The sequence below is a fragment of the Mustela erminea genome, chromosome 21, assembly GCF_009829155.1.
Source record: "Mustela erminea isolate mMusErm1 chromosome 21, mMusErm1.Pri, whole genome shotgun sequence".
Taxonomy (NCBI): Eukaryota; Metazoa; Chordata; class Mammalia; order Carnivora; family Mustelidae; genus Mustela; species Mustela erminea.
Genome location: NC_045634.1, coordinates 16,134,429 through 16,151,012, shown reverse-complemented (window position 1 = coordinate 16,151,012; position 16,584 = coordinate 16,134,429).

The following is a 16,584-nucleotide window of genomic DNA, read 5'->3' as shown; positions in this document are numbered from 1 at the left end:
CAAGCTAGAGACCCAGGAATGAGCTGATGTGGCAGTTCAAGTCTGTAGGCCATCTGCTGGCAGAATTCCTTCTTGCTTGGAGGAGGTCAAGCTTTATTCTGGTCATACCTTTGATGGATTAGACCTACCCAAATTAAGGAGGGCTATATGCTTTACTCAGAGAGTAAAAGCAGACACTCTTTAAGTAAAGCAGATAGTTTCTGGTTTACTGGTTTCAGATATTAAAACACCCTCAGAGAAATAACTAGAATAATGTTTGACCACATAATCTGGTCACCATGACTCAGCCAAGTTGACACACAAAATTTATCATCACAATAGATCTGAAACTTTAATATTCACAGAATGGTCCTTGACACAGGGCACATAATTGATGGGGTAGGATTAGATGCTTATCTTGTTTCTGCAGGTTCTGTGACTTTGACCAGTACCCCAATCTCTGGGATTTAGATCCCTTATTTACAAAATAAACAGATTAGTTTAAATTAGGAGTTGACAACATATAGCCCATGAGCCAAATCCAGGCACTACCTAAGAATGGCTATTACAAATGAACAATTGCTTTGATTATAGGTGTTGAAATAATTTTCTAGGCCCAAGATAGAGCTGCTGTTGCCCAGAGTGCCACGTCAACAAACAGAAACTTAAATAGCTTTCACATCCCTGTAAATACTTGACCAAAACAGGGCACATCCATTCAGGCAATCCCCAAATGTCAAGCCAATTCAGGATCTCCATTGATTTCCTTGTTCCTTTTCATCCCAAACAAAATTGACTTTATGCCGCAGCCAATCAGATATCTTTTGTTTTTCCCTTTCTTGTTCTTTATTCCTTATCCTGTAAAAATTTTGGGCCTTCCACCCCATTTTGCAGTTCTCTGAGTGGAGACTGTTCACTCATGAAGTGTAAAAAAATGTTTGTTAGTATCACCTAAATTGCCTTGTCAAAATGATGAACATAGGGAACTTTGAACCTCAATTAGGGAAAATGTCATCTCTCTTCCAAAGAATTCCCTTTACCTCATTTGTAGACCTGTATTATTAAAAAAAAATACTAAATGGTTATGCTGTCAATTAAAATTTTATGGAAATTCATTTAATCTCTTCTAATATTAGTATTTATATAATATCTTTAGATTTTCCTCTTGGCGCCACAGAGTGTTGGCCACAAAGACACAAAGCTTTGTAGACATTTTATTGAAAGAAACAGTGTCTTAGATTATGAGTCTTGAGGGGTTCTAGTAGGTAAAGTAATAGGGGAATGAGGACAGATTGGCCTTGGAGCAGCCGATAAATGTTCCCACTATGTGTGCATGGATCCTATAACTTTGTGCCCTCTGATAAAAGAAGGCAAGTGGAGGAAGTAACAGTTCTGTTCTGAGCCACTGCTCAGGGATCTCTTCACTGTTTCCAACCTATCCTGTTATGCTATAGTTTCTGCTGGTGCTCAGCTTTGGATTCAACGGCAATTAGCAGCAGTGTCCCTTCTTTTGGACGTGGTACTGGTCTCTGATTGATTTCTTTAGCTTTGATGTAGCCTTACCTAACCTGACATGACTAAGATGCAGCCACTTTGCTTTTGTCTGCTCTAGACCACCGCAACCATAGTATTCCCCGCCTTAGTTCTAGCTCTTGGATGGACCTGCTCTGCATACCCTACAATGTAGCCTGGATGGTTCCTTCTGGGATATATGCCAGGGCATATGTATCTACCAAATACTTCACGCAGAGGAAGCTGAAAGGAAGGCTAAGTGAACCTCTCATTTGAATACGTACTTTTCTAGGGCAAGCTATCTTTTTTCTATACCATGCTTATAATATAAAGAAGTGCCTTTGCTGTCCTGGAAATATCTTAGGAGATAAATTAGCTACAGTGGGAGAGATCAATTTGCCTTGTACTTTACTTTCTGTTGTAGGCTTTCACTAAGTTGATTCCATTATAATGCTGAATTAGGAAATAAGCCTGAGGCACAAAGAGCTGTGAAAAAGTTTTGTTTTGTTGAGTGTTTGGGGATTTGGATGTTTAACAAGAGTTTATAAAATTGTGTGAGATTTCCTTTTTTTTTTTTTTTTTTTTACATTTCATTTACCTTGTCTTGTTTTTCCTGTTTCGTTTGTTTTATTTTCCACTGGGCACTTCAGACCACCCAGCTCTATTTCCATGACTCCATGATAGACATTTGTCTTCTACCCTGGGGAGGTGGCTGCTCTTGTCCTGGACCAACCAGGCACAGTGAAGCTCATTCAAGGCCCACACCCACTTCAGTGTCTTCTAGCACTGGGCAGGCCGTCAGAGAAAGTGGTGAAATTGCAGGCCTGGACCCACTCAAACTGCAAAATATCCAAGGAAGTTGGGAGGCATTTGGAGGTGATGGAAAAGTAGGAATCTGAAAACGTCTCCTGGGGTTCTCCAAGGATTGGAACACGATTGAGCTTGCACATTTGAGCTGATTATGCAAACAGTAATGTTTTGCTAAAGGAAAGGCCTGAGGACTAGTTTGGTTTTCTGCTTCTCAAGTAGATTTGGACCATTGCTGTTCCTTTCAATTGTAAACAGTTTCATTCTTTGACTTCTTATATTCACTTAGATTTTTAATTCTTGTGTGTATTTAGTAAAGAAGTGGGTAAATACATCCACATACTAAAAATATTATCTGTGAATGACTTAAATCTAGATTAAAGGAATCCAGAATTCTGAAAGGGATTGCAGTGTTTACTTCACTTATGTTTTAACTCTTTCAGTGCGAATTGATCCTCAATTGATTTCACTTCCTGAACATTATCTTGTTCTCTGAAAAACACCTGGTTTCTTGTCTTCAGTTCAGATCGATTTGCCCCAAACTTAGCTTTTTTGTCCTCCCTGTTAAATGGGCCCCCACCCAGCCACCTTTTTTTTTTTTTTTTAAATTGATACCATTATTCTCTTAGTTACCTAGATTCAAAATTTAAGGTATTTTTGATTCCTTTCTACTCTATAATCTACCATGTCTTCATGTCTCCAAATCTTGTTAATTTATCCTTTGTGCCCTGCCTGTGGTTTCCATTTCCATTGTACCACTCTTGATACTCCATTTTTGATTGATTCATGCCCCACCATAACAGCACATGTTATGGCTTTACTATTCTGTCACATATTTTAGAAAATGACCCACAGAACTTACTTACGTAATAAGTAAAATTTTCCTCACTTTCCAGGTGAATAAACTGAGACACAAGATTTAATGGACTTGTCCAAATTTACACAGATGGTTAAGTATTGGAACCAGGACTAGTACCCAGGGTTGAGTTGAGACATTTTAAAAAAAATAAAAAAATTAAAAAAAAAATGAGTTTATTTGAACAAAAATAAATTCAAATCAAATGACATCCAATATAGTAGAATGAACAGGAGTTCCAAGATGAAGGAATTTTATAGGCAGCAGGGATCAGGAACAAGGAAGTTACACTAAGCAACAAAGTGGGTTCGTTATTTTAAGGTTAATTTCCGTTAGGGGATTGCAGGAGTCTGTCAGGCAGATGACCCAACTTGTGCTGGTCAGGTGACTCCTGATTGCCTGGTTTAAGATTCATTTTCTGGGAGAGCCGAACTATAAGTTCAGTCTTGATTTGGTGATGTGGGATTTGGCATTAGTGACTCCATTTTGAGATTGTTGTCTTCTTTTTAATACCCATTCTTATGAAAATGAGATGTTGTCTTGTTGCCAGTGGTTCCTTCTTTAAAACTGACCATGCGTACCCTTCATACTCTTCACTGTTTATAGTCAGAAGCTATGAACAAATGCTCATAACCTAAAAGGAAAAGTCAATGCTTCTGGGCATTAAATATCTTCTCTAATCATTTCAATTTACTTATCTGAGTGTGTCTCTTTTCAGTTACCAGAAAACTCTGCTTCAGCTAGACCAGTCTAATCTTTTGCTTTAATCCTGTATCCTCTGCACAGACCTACTATAGGCTTTTGATCACTTCTACCGGAAGTGACTTTATTCCTCCTGCTTCAATTCATATTTTTCATGGAGCTTTCCCTGTCTGCTCATTTGGATCATCTGCTGATTTGTAATATCTATGGTAAAGACTATAAGATACTCTCTGTTTCTTCTTCTTGGAAGCACACAGAGACTTTTTTTTTTTTTTTTTTTTTTTTTAAGCTTCCCTAATGGCTTTTTTGGAAGTATATGACTGTGTTCTGGCCAATAGTATGTGGGTGGAACTGATGTATACCACTGCCAGGGGTGACCATATAATACTGCTCTTCTCTGGTGACCTAGAATATCATGTGTTCTAGATGGCATAGATAAAACATGGAAGTTTTAACTTCCAAGAGTTATAATGATTCTACATGGCATAGTTAACACATGGAAGCAACTCAGATCTCTTGAGTCACCACTTGGAGGAGATCCACTGAGGAGACTATAACTTGCAGGAAAGACATGAAATCACTGAGATTTGGGGGATGTTTGTTATAGCGGCTAGTGAGCATTGTGCTATCTAATTTATCTAATATAGCATGTCTGCTTTGACTGACATATGTATATTTTGGAATCCATATCTAGATTTTAGAATTGAGGGTAGGGGTGCCACATATTCTTTCCCTTTTTTTTCCCATTAGCTATTCATTTCCTCTATCTTCCCTTCCTTCCCAACTTTTCTACATTGCCCACTTGATGTGTTTTGGGATTCTAATAGGAGATAGACCCCTGTGATTAGAGAGATTGAGTAAAATCTGATCTGGGCTCTCAAGAAAATAACTGTTCCTTAAGACTGTGACAATCTAGGGGCACCTGGGTGGCTCAATGGGGCTAGAGAAATTCAATAAATTTTCTAACAGAGGCGCCTGGGTGGCTCAGTGGGTAAAAGCCTCTGCCTTCAGCTCAGGTCATGATTGCAGGGTCCTGGGATTGAGCCCTGCATCAGGCTCTCTGCTCAGCAGGGAGCCTGCTTCCTCCTCTCTCTCTGCCTGCCTCTCTGCCTACTTGTGATCTCTGTATGTCAAATAAATAAATAAAATCTTTAAAAAAAAAAAGACTGTTACAATCTAGTAGTTGCTTATATTTTAACCTTTCATTTCACCATAAAACTTAGTTGTCTAGGCATAACAATAGATGCTCAGTGTCTAGTCACTTAATGCATTTTGAGACTTCATAGATTCTTAGGATTCTCTGGTCTTGAAAGATGTTGTAAGAAAGGCAAGTTGGTGTCAAAATTTACTTTATGCTCGAATAGGCCCAGATAGTCATTGATTGGGTAATATGGTTAAGCTTCTCCACCCCTACTGTCTGCAACATAGAAATGACAAGTCATCATGATTTAGAAAGTAAACTTGGAACTGTATTGCATATTATATGCATAGCAAATGATGATTCTGGAGCTTCTGGTTTTGTGCTCTGTGAACACCTTGTTTTCTGGCTATCAGATGGTACATATACTCCTGTTTTCATCAGTTGACAGTTGTAGTCTTTTAAGGCACCATGTGAGTCTGCATTTTGCCCTTATTTTAGTTTGCATACTTTTGTCCTGGACTGATTTTTCATCATTATGATGTCAGCCTCCATTTTTATTTTCATGATACAGTTATATCTGTCTTTGATTTTTGACATCTTTTCTCTTTCTTTGTCTGGCAGGCATTAAATCATTAATGTTTCAAAATTACATACAGCTGAAGCTTTGTAAAATATACTCTCTAGTGAAGAGCTCCTTAAAATTACAGACACAATTCAGTTCTCTCTCTTTTTTGACCTTTGTTGACCTCCAATTTCACTTCAAACAGGTATTAAGGGGGTTATCTTTGATTGATAATTGTTCTTCCTGATCTGATGTGTATGGAAACCTGTCTTTTACCACGGAAAACTTGCTCAAATGTAGGTATTTCTCTCCATTACTGATGCAGGGAGATTCTCAGTCATGATTTATATCTTTCAGATTAAATTACTACGAAACATGGCCCTTCCTGAAGGCTGGCTATCTTCACAGCAAAAATAGTCCTGACTTTGCTACTTTGTTTTTGACACTCATAATACATCACTGTACTGCTTGCTTGCTAATTAGCAGCTCTTTCCATGGTCTTGTTTCCACTATGGGGATTTTTGCACAACTTTCTTTGAAGTCAACCTTCCATCTTCCTCACCGACCATTCCTAACTGCGGAAAACAATTTGTCTTTCACTGAGGAGAAGCTGTTGAAAATCCCACAAGAATGTCAGAATGAATACCAATTTAGGAGAGTCTGTCTGAAAGAAAAAAAATAAAGGAAATGGGAAAAAAGCTAACTATCATGAGACTTGTATATCACTATACTAGGTGATAAGTATAATCGTTGTCCTTTGATTATCTTATTTAATTCTTACTACAACTATATGAGCTAAAATCAGATGAGAAAACTGGGTAAGAAGTAAGATACTAAATGATTTCCTAACAACCACACAGCTAAAAAGCAGCATATCCAGAATTAGACATAGGTATGTCTGACTCTGAAGCCCTAGTTTTGATCACTATAAAAGAATTTTAGGGGCACCTGTATGGCTCAGTCATTAAGCCTCTGCCTTTGGCTCAGGTCATGACTCCAGCCTCCTGGGATCCAGCCCTGCATCTGGCTCTCTGCTCAGCGGGAAGCCTGATTCTCCCTCTCCCACTCCCCCTGCTTGTGTTCCCTCTCTTGCTCTCTCTCTGCCAAATAAATAAAATCTTAAAAAAAAAACCCAATTCAAATGGGAATACTAACACAAATTCTAATATACAAATATTTATTAACATGATAGAAAGAACTTTGCAACAAGGAAAATTCAAATATAACTTGTGATGTGACATTACAGATTTGGGAAACTATTTCTGCTAAAATTTATCTTGAACATAAGATTATGTAATTTTTTAATGTTATACAGAGAATAATATGTAATATAGTGGGCTTGGCTCTAACCAGTCTTTCAGGCTATGCCAAATCTTTTTTTGGTGGTGGGCGATCAGAGTCTAAAAACTGCTCAAAAGGGAGGGAAGGAGGAAGGTAGGGAGCGGGGAGTTAGAGGGAGAAGAACTGAAGGAGAGAGGGAGATGCAGAAATAAAGAAGGGAAAAGACAGAAGGAGCTACTTGTTTTACCCTCCTGCCCCGCAGGTGCTCTGGGGTCCAGGGGGAATAGGGAAGTAGAAATATCTTCAAAAGAGTACCAGGTAAAGAATGAAAAACCATAACCCTGCAAATGGTGGGTTTAAAGGCATCACTTGTCCTTCATGGGAAATAATGCTTAATTACGGGAATGGGTCCTCTTTAATGGATATTTTGTTTCCTTCTCCAATTAAGATAATAAATACAGCTTCTCAATACATGGAGAAGAGGAAATACATCTTCTCAGTTTAAGATAGTAAATAAGCTTCTCTTAATTCTATCTACCATTTTTAATCTCTTGAGTCAGAATACATGTCATCTCCCTTCCTAGTATCCACTCTTCCCAGACCCTCTTCTGTTGTCAGTTGGGAGCCTTTGGTTAAGTTGTTTAAGGTGTATTTATGCCTTTCTCTTATTTTATAAGAATATAACATAAAGTATAATGTATGTGAGGTAATTATATTCACCTCATAGACACATATGTCTCATACATAGACACATATGTAGTAGTAAATATAAAAATAACCTTGATGTATATAAATGAAGAGCACTTTACTAGGATATAGAAGTTGCTCAGTTATGCAGTTTAGAAGTCTATAACATAAATAGGTGACCTATTTTCCCGATTGTGTCTTAACTCTAAGTACTGATGCTTTTTAAAAATGATTTTTGGTTGACATTTAAAAACTGCATTACATACTTTTCTGCCTTAGTAAACAAAAGTCAACCCCAAATTTTCTTGATTTATTTTCCTGTAAATTATCATTTACATATTTGTATGTAAATATATCATTTACATTATCATTTATTTTCCTGTAAATTTAGATGTCTATTTATGGTTGGGTCTGCTATAATGTGTTCCCCTAAATAATTTCTGGATTAATTTCATTTACCTTTTTCTCATGAAAGTAGAATTTACAATGAGTAGCTGCGGGGTTTCTTGGGCACTTTAATAGCAACCATAAGAACTATGGATTCAAAGGGGAAAGAGTCTTCTAAATTGCCTCCTTGTGCTCAGTTCTCTAAGATTCTCATCTTTATTAGTATTCACTTATTTGGACAGCCTTCACAACCCCTTATTATTTCAGCACTGTTATTTTCATAATGCTTTGTTATTTGCCTTATTCCCTTCTTTTACCTCTCCCTTGGCTCTTTTTTTTTTCTTTTCTCCATATTATTTAAAGTATTTTTTCTACCTCCTTTATTCTATTCTTTTTTTCTTTATAGTTATACACATAGACCTACTTGATTGCAGATTCTGGCTAAAATGGATCTTCAAGCCTTTTCTCTTGAGCCCATATGTTCTTTTTCTTTTCATATTTTTATTTGTGAACATTTTTGATGAAGAATTTCTGCTGGAGCCATAATCAATATCATTGTAGTACAATCTCTTTCTTCATTTTTGGATGAAACGCTAGCACACTGTAATTTCTTTGAGATCACAATTTACCTGTAGGATCTGGCTATCTAGCTTCTAACTTCAAGCATTGGGAGCCAGAGTATCTTTTTGGTCTTCCCATGATCTCATTGTCGTTACTCAATAGAGAGAAATTTTTCTTTGCCAAGATTCTGAAAAGAGAATTTTTAAAAAAATTTCCAGTCCATTCGCTTTATCCAGTTTCACTTTGGCTAGAACCCTCTTTCCTAAATGATATGAGTTGATGTCAGCTGTGTTAAGGTCTATCTGAGCATGTGACCTTAGAAATTTCTATTACGGGAGTTTGTTGAATAGCCATTTCTCAGAGGTGAAGACAATGTTGTAGTGAATATACAGACCACTTCCCATTAGAAGAGCTTTTGCAGTTAAATTCTTAGAATGCTGTGTTCCACTGGGGAGTAGTTAATTTAACCATTGATAGAAGCATATCAATCTCACAAGACAACTTATAATATATTACATCTCTTAGAATCGGGACTAGACTCTGAATCTTTCAACAGCTCTCTTGTGTCACTTGTTTTGTTGCTGAAAAACAATTTTGAGGCTCTGATATCTTTTGTGCTCTATAATCTACTCATGTACCCTACTGTGATTTCCCTTGAGAAAGACTTTCTATGACTTTGTTCTTGAAAATGCTGAGCCACAAAACGTACCTTTTCTGTAGAGTAATTTACCACAATAGTCATTGCCAGCCCTCCTGAGAGCCTGGAGAGAACACTGTCTCTTTCTCTGCTTTTTCATACTGATATTTTGCAAAACAGGCAAGTAGAGTTTCCCATCTCATTTTTGAGATGATTGCAAAAAGAAGAGCCAGATGACAGAATGGACCATCAAACCCTGATATAATTTCCTTTCATTCTTGTTCTTTACTAAATGTTTCTGTGCACAGGGAATAAAGGGCTCTGAGGCAGATTAATGCAGCAAGAAGCTCACTATGCTTACCAAGACTCTGATTGTTTCCTGGTGTTCTGTTTGGCCATGGGAAGCATCTTTTCTCAGATTCCCCTATAATGATGAAGTCTCAAGTTTGAAAGGTAGCAGCTTTGTGTCCTGTGTCCACCACCTGGCTTTCTCTGGAATAACACATACTATTAGTGATGGGATGACATATTTCAAATTTTAATTTTCTTCCTCCTTTTATTGCCAAGGCCTTAAAAGTGTGTTTGGAGGAATGTGGGGGTGTGCTGGGGGAGGAAAAGGGATCCAAGACACTAAAGACTCATAGCTGACTTTGAATTTAGGACTCAAAGAATGTTTGGGTGAAATGTTCTTTTTTGTGTGCCAAAGCAAATACTTGATTGTTTCCAGCTTTTTAAAATACCCCATTTTCTTCTTGTTTAAGCATCTAATAAAGTTTTGGCAGTTATAGTCAGCAAAAGAAGATGAATCCAGTAAACATGTCTTAGAGCCTAGCTGCTATAGCTTGGGGGAAGAAAAAATAATTTATGAAAGAAGTTACCTAGAGTATGCTTTTAATTCATCAATAATGTATAATATCAAACTAAATGTCCAATTAACAATTTAACCATGTTGAAGATGCTTCAATGTCACAAGAGTAATCATGCCCAAAGTTATAGATGATGCCCTATATATGCTAATCAGTTCTTTGTATTCTTGGTCAGGCAAATAGTTGATTTTTATTGTCTGTATAGCTCTATGAAACTAAAATCATTTCTCTGAGGTATGGAACATGGTAAAGAGAATATTCTTTACAGGACTAGACAATCTTCTTAAGTTTTATTGAGACATAATTGATATACATCACTGTATAAGTTTAAGGCATAAAGCATGATGGTTTGATTTACATATATCATGAAATGGTTACCACAGTAGATTTAGCTAACATTTGTCTTCACATATAGGGACAATAAAAAGAGAAGAAAGAAAAAAAGAAACAAAAAAAGGAAAAAAATGGTTTTCTGTGATGAATACTTCTAGGATTTACTCTCTTAACAACTTACCTATGTATCATTTAGCAGTGTTAGCTATTGTCATCATGTTGTACATATTAGATCCCTAGTATTTGTCTTACAGTTGGAAGTTTGTAACTTTTGACCACCTTCCTCCAATTCCCCTTCTCCTTACCCTCTGCTGCTGCTAAATACAAATTTGATCTCTTTTTCTATGAGCTTCTTTTTTTTAAATTCCTCATATGAGATCATATAGTACTTGTTTTATCCTGACTTATTTCACTTTGCACAATGCCTTCAAGTTCCATTCGTGTTGCAAATGGTGAGATTTCCTTATGTCTTATGGCTGAATAGTATTTCATGATAGCTAGCTAGCTAGCTAGATACACAGACAGATATCTCACAACTTTTTTATCCAGTTATCCATTTAACCACTTAGGTGGTTTTCATGTCTTGGGTGTGGTAATAATCAGTTTCACAACTAATATGAGGGTGCAGATATCTTTTTGAGGTAGCATTTTCATTTCCTTTGGATAAATATCCAGAAATGGAATTGCTGACTCATATGGGTGTTATATTTTTAATTTTTTGAGAAGCCCCCATATTGTTTTCTATAGTAGCTATAATAATTTGCAATCCTACCAACAATATTCCTAGGTTATCTTTTCATCATATTTCCACCAGCATTTGTTTTCTCTTGTCTTTTTGTTGGTGGCCATCCTAACAAGTGTGAGGTGATATCTCATTGTGGTTTTGATTTGAATTTGATTTGAATTTCCCTAATGAATTTCCCTAATGGCAAGTGATATTGAGCATCTTTTCATGTACCTGTTGGACTTTTGTATGTCTTCTTTGGAGAAATGCCAATTCAGGCCCTTTACTGGTTTTTAAATTGGGCTATTCATGTACTCATTCATTCATTCATTTCATGCTGTTGAGTTGTATCAGTTCTTTAAATATTTTGGATATTAACCCCATATTTGAATATATGATTTGCAAATATTAAGTCCCATTTCATGGGTTTTCTTTCTCTTTGTTGATGATTTCTTTTGCTGTGCAAAAGTTTTGTTTTGTTTTTTGTTTTTTTTAGTTTTATGTAGTCCTACCTGTTTGTTTTTAGTTTTGTTGCTTGTGCTTTTAGGTGTCATTAAAAAAAAAATCATTACCAAGGAGCTTTATCCCTATGTTTGGATATTCGATTTGTTCAGATATTCTAGTTCTTCCTGATCTAGTCATGGTACATTGTATGTTTCTAAATATTTCTCCAATCCTTCTAGGTTGTCCAGTTTTTTAGCATATGTTGTTGACAGTAGCCTTTTACCATCCTTTAAATCTTTGTGGTTTCCATTATAATGTCTCCTTCTTTATTTATAATTTTGTTTATTTGGGTCTTTATCTTTTTTTTTCCATGATTAGTCTATCTAAGAGTTTGTCAATTTTGTTGATCCTTTCAAAGAACCAGCTTTTAGTTTGGTTAAATTTTTCTGTTGTTTTCCTATTCTCTTTAATTTATTTCTATTCTAATCTTTATCAGAAAATCTTCATTAGGAAATTCTTCTAAACTAGCCTCAGGTTTTTTGTTTTTGTTTTTTCTTTTCTGGTTTCTTTAGGAGCTATAGGGTATTATTTAGAACTAGATGGGACTTTGAACTAACTTCCCTGCCTTGGCAGGGCAGCAGAACAGGACCCAGGACATACACAGCTTATTGTTTGGAGACCTGAGTCAGTAAGTGCAAGCAGTGAATTCCCTGGCCAGGTAAGGCCATCCTTTTTGCTGTACAGACAGGGGATTCTCTGTGCTGTGCTCTATGTTCAAGTGCCAGTGACATAGTTCAGTTGGATGGGCTATATAGTTTTCTGTGTACTCTGGTTAGGTTCTGAAGTCAGACAGGCTGAAGACCATATTGAGCAGTGAGTAGGGCTGCATATTAAATTCCCTGTTTGGAGAAAAACTGAAAGCTTTTCCGCTAAGGTCAGGAACACGGCAGGGATGTCCATTATCACCACTGCTATTCAACATAGTACTAGAGGTCCTAGCCTCAGCAATCAGACAACAAAAGGAAATTAAAGGCATCCAAATCGGCAAAGAAGAAGTCAAATTATCACTCTTCGCAGATGATATGATACTATATGTGGAAAACCCAAAAGACTCCACTCCAAAACTGCTAGAACTTATACAGGAATTCAGTAAAGTGTCAGGATATAAAATCAATGCACAGAAATCAGTTGCATTTCTCGACACCAACAGCAAGACAGAAGAAAGAGAAATTAAGGAGTCAATCCCATTTACAATTGCACCCAAAACCATAAGATACCTAGGAATAAACCTAACCAAAGAGACACAGAATCTATACTCAGAAAACTATAAAGTACTCATGAAAGAAATTGAGGAAGACACAAAGAAATGGGAAAATGTTCCATGCTCCTGGATTGGAAGAATAAATATTGTGAAAATGTCTCTGCTACCTAAAGCAATCTACACATTTAATGCAATTCCTATCAAAGTACCATCCATCTTTTTCAAAGAAATGGAACAAATAATGCTAAAATTTATATGGAACCAGAAAAGACCTCGAATAGCCAAAGGGATATTGAAAAAGAAAGCCAACGTTGGTGGCATCACAATTCCGGACTTCAAGCTCTATTACAAAGCTGTCCTCATCAAGACAGCATGGTACTGGCACAAAAACAGACACATAGATCAATGGAACAGACTAGAGAGCCCAGAAATAGACCCTCAACTCTACAGTCAACTAATCTTCGACAAAGCAGGAAAGAATGTCCAATGGAAAAAAGACAGCCTCTTCAATAAATGGTGCTGGGAAAATTGGACAGCCACATGCAGAAAAATGAAATTGGACCATTTCCTTACACCACACACAAAAATAGACTCAAAATGGATGAAGGACCTCAATGTGTGAAAGGAATCCATCAAAATCCTTGAGGAGAACACAGGCAGCAACCTCTTTGACCTCTGCCGCAGCAACATCTTCCTAGGAACAACGCAAAAGGCAAGGGAAGCAAGGGCAAAAATGAACTATTGGGATTTCATCAAGATCAAAAGCTTTTGCACAGCAAAGGAAATAGTTAACAAAATCAAAAGACAACTGACAGAATGGGAGAAGATATTTGCAAACGACATATCAGATAAAGGACTAGTGTCCAGAATCTATAAAGAACTTAACAAACTCAACACCCAAAGAACAAATAATCCAATCAAGAAATGGGCAGAGGACATGAACAGACATTTCTGCAAAGAAGACATCCAGATGGCCAACAGACACATGAAAAAGTGCTCCATATCACTCGGCATCAGGGAAATACAAATCAAAACCACAATGAGATATCACCTCACACCAGTCAGAATGGCTAAAATCAACAAGTCAGGAAATGACAGATGCTGGCGAGGATGCGGAGAAAGGGGAACCCTCCTACACTGTTGGTGGGAATGCAAGCTGGTGCAGCCACTCTGGAAAACAGCATGGAGGTTCCTCAAAATGTTGAAAATAGAACTGCCCTATGACCCAGCAATTGCACTATTGGGTATTTACCCTAAGGATACAAACGTAGTGATCCAAAGGGGCACATGCACCCGAATGTTTATAGCAGCAATGTCCACAATAGCCAAACTATGGAAAGAACCTAGATGTCCATCAACAGATGAATGGATCAAGAAGATGTGGTATATATACACAATGGAATACTATGCAGCCATCAAAAGAAATGAAATCTTGCCATTTGCGACAACATGGATGGAACTAGAGCGTATCATGCTTAGCGAAATAAGTCAAGCAGAGAAAGACAACTATCATATGATCTCCCTGATATGAGGAAGTGGTGATGCAACATGGGGGCTTAAGTGGGTAGGAGAAGAATAAATGAAACAAGATGGGATTGGGAGGGAGACAAACCATAAGTGACTTTTAATCTCACAAAACAAACTGAGGGTTGCTGGGGGGAGGGGGTTTGGGAGAAGGCGGTGGGATTATGGACATTGGGGAGGGTATGTGCTTTGGTGAGTGCTGTGAAGTGTGTAAACCTGGTGATTCACAGACCTGTACCCCTGGGGATAGAGTATTATGCCTCCATCAGAAAGGATGAATACCCAACTTTTGTAGCAACATGGACGGGACTGGAAGAGATTATGCTGAGTGAAATAAGTCAAGCAGAGAGAGTCAATTATCATATGGTTTCACTTATTTGTGGAGCATAACAAATAGCATGGAGGACATGGGGACTTAGAGTGGAGAAGGGAGTTGGGGGAAATTGGAAGGGGAGGTGAACCATGAGAGACTATGGACTCTGAAAAACAATCTTAAGGTTTTGAAGGGACGAGGGATGGGAGGTTGGGGTACCAGGTGGTGGGTATTATAGAGGGCACGGATTGCATGGAGCACGGGGTGTGGTGCAAAAATAATGAATACTGTCATGCTGGAAATAAAAACAAACAAACAAACAAATAAATAAATAAATAAATAAAAATTAAAAAAAAAAAAATTCCCTGTTTGGTGAACATAGGGGAAAGATGAGAGAAAAAGGAAAACCATAAAGAGACTTTTAACACTAGAGAACAAAGTGAGTGTTGCTGGAGGGGAGGCGAGAGTTAGGGATGGGCTAAATAGGTGATGGGGATTAAGGAGGGCACTTGTGATGAGCATCAGGTATATGTAAGTGATGAATTGCTCAGTTCTACTCCTGAAATTAATATTACACTATATGTTACCTATCTAGAATCTAAATAAAAACTTGAAACAAACAAAAAAAAAAAAAAGAAAGAAAATCCTGTTTGAGTGCAGTGGTGGAAGCAGCTCTAAAACTGGTAAAGCTCTTAGCTTATCTCAAGCCAATACATACTCCAAGTTTCTTGGAATAGGGTCACTGGCTTAGCTCTGTAAATTATCAGTTCTTCGTGCCTGCCTCTTGGCTTGAGTGCAGCTGAGCCGCAGAACCTCCCGTTGTCACCAGCCCTTCATTTCCCATGGGGCTGAAATACATTTTCTACGGTGACTGAGACTGTAGCAGCTGTGTTGCTGGGGAAAGACAGGGAGGGGCCACTCCAGGCTTTTCTCAGTTGCCCAACCAAGAGCCACCCTCAGCTTTCACTAGAAATTAAGCCCCTGCCTGGGCATAACCCACGAAGCCTCTATGCTGAGACAGACTTTGCTCTAGTGATGATCTCCTCTGTTTGCCTGCTTCTTGGTTCAAGCCCTGCTGGGTCACACAGCTTCTAGGAATTGTCACCAGCCCTTATGCACAGATGGGACCAGAAGACACTCTCCACAGTGATGGGGCTATGACCAGCTCCTTGCCTCGTGGTGGGAATAACTCCTCCTTTGAGGATTGGAATCAGACAAATCTCTACCCAACAGAGGTTCCTGATGAGAATGTGCCTCTGCCTTGGTTCTAGAGATGAGTAAAGACACTGGCTCAGATTACCACTTGGGCATTGCAGATGTGAACCCTGTTGGCCAAGACCTGTGTGCTGCTTGTTGCAAGCCTCTCTGCTTTTCCATCATGATCAGATACCTACCGGTTGAACCCCACAGATTCCCCTGCAATCTCTGTGGCATAAGATCAGAATGGCGTTTCTGCAAAGTGACCCACAATGGTGGACAGGGCTTCTTGTCTCGACTGGGCTCTCTTTTTCCACTAGAAGAACTGGAGGCTCAGGGGATACCCTTTTGTGTGGTGCTGTACTGGCCTCTTTATTGGTCTCTGTGGTCCAGGGGATGCTTCAATTTCATCCCCATGTTCTAGGATTCTCTTAGTGCTATTTTGCTTTTGAATAGTTGTTACTCATTCTTGTAAAAGGGAATGAAGTAAAAAATGACCTATGTTGCCATCCTGGTGATGTTATTCCTTATTTTTAAAATTAAAACTGAAAATGTAATTCCTTATCAAATTATATAAACATGATAACATCAAGTAGTAATTAAAACCCTCAAATCTGCAAATTTTAGAACTAAAAGGAAACTTGTAGATTTTGTAAAAACTCATTTTAAAGGTAAAAAAATTATAAACACCTTTAGAGTACTAAATATTCTACTGTCAGTTTTTATACATATTAACTCATTTATTTATTGTAACTTGATGAGGTAGAATTATCCCCATTTTACAGGTAGAAACTTAGGTGTGGAGAAGGT